General features: G+C 51.5%; 1 long non-coding RNA gene across 1 annotated transcript in view; it reads right to left on the bottom strand.

Moving 5' to 3' along the window:
* LOC102473052 (uncharacterized) overlaps positions 1-659 on the bottom strand; it is a 1,413-nt gene extending 754 nt beyond the window's left edge. Inside the window, exon 1 of the long non-coding RNA XR_003548253.1 lies at positions 513-659. This is a non-coding gene — a long non-coding RNA (uncharacterized LOC102473052). The remainder of the gene's footprint in view (positions 1-512) is intronic.
* Positions 660-1,068: the final 409 nt, after the last annotated feature.

The raw sequence follows: 1,068 nt of genomic DNA, 5'->3' as shown, positions 1-1,068 counted from the left end.
TCGCCCCCCAGGGGGGATGGCCACACCACAGTCCCTTTCCTCCATTCTCCTCTCGGGATCTTGGGCGCACACACATGTGCCTGGCGTTCGTTTAAGCACCAAGTCCAGGACTCGAACCACGGTCAGCATGGGAGTCCAGCAACGTAACTGTTACACCATCTGCTGGTCTGGAGCTGAGCATCTTTTTTGGTGCAAAGGCCAATTTAGGGAATGTCAAAATGTTTCGAGATTGTGTTTATTTTCCCCTTTGAAACATATATTTAAATGAAGAAAACCCACGTGGGCATCTTTGGATGCTTAAGCTTTGTCTCTTACTCTCCTCTCCAGCGTAGTTTCGGGGCATGGGGGGAGGACTGGAAGTTCCCCAAGCTATGTAGCGACCTGTCTCTAGGTGACCGGTTGTGTCCTGCACATTTTAATTCGCTGTTGAGCTAGACACTGAGAGCTGGGGTGCCGGTCTTTTCTCGACTGACCTTGTAAGCTATTTAGCTGTGAAATGTGGCTTTTCTTACCGTATTCCTTGCTTTAGTATTCTTCATGATTTGTTTTCAATGTCAGCGATCTTAAGTCACAAAGGAAGTTCACGGTCAGCTTACTTTCAAATGCTTCGTCTTCTTTCTTCTTTTCTTTTTTTCATCGCTAGAGAGCATGTGCCTTTGCCAGAGAGAAGCAGAGGAGAAACCATCCCTAAGTAGGGCATGGTCATGCCGCAATCCCATCGCCTCCTTTCCTTGGGCCCATCGGGATGGGACCCATGCATAGGCGTGCAGGTGCACCCAGCATATTTTGCAAGCCACGGCTGGGTTTGTCCTGTAATTGGCCGTATGGACCCAGCCCCCTGCTCCCATACTCCCGGTCTCAGCCGAGGACCCTAGAGCCCTCTTTGACCCTATTTGCGTTCATCTTCCCCATAGAGAAGGTTTATGGCTTCTTAAAATCGAACCACACCAGGCCGGCCTGGGGTGTGGGCGGGATGGAGCTTCTCTGCTGGTGGGGCAGGGCCAGGAGACCCGTTGTATGTCTGTGCTAGCCGGTACTGTGACTCCCACCTGCAGGTGCAGCAGGTGC

This window comes from Tupaia chinensis, unplaced genomic scaffold (assembly GCF_000334495.1).
Source record: "Tupaia chinensis unplaced genomic scaffold, TupChi_1.0 Scaffold000078_1, whole genome shotgun sequence".
NCBI classification, from domain to species: domain Eukaryota; kingdom Metazoa; phylum Chordata; class Mammalia; order Scandentia; family Tupaiidae; genus Tupaia; species Tupaia belangeri.
The sequence above is the reverse complement of the archived record's forward strand: the minus strand, read 5'-3'. Positions and strand labels throughout refer to the sequence as shown.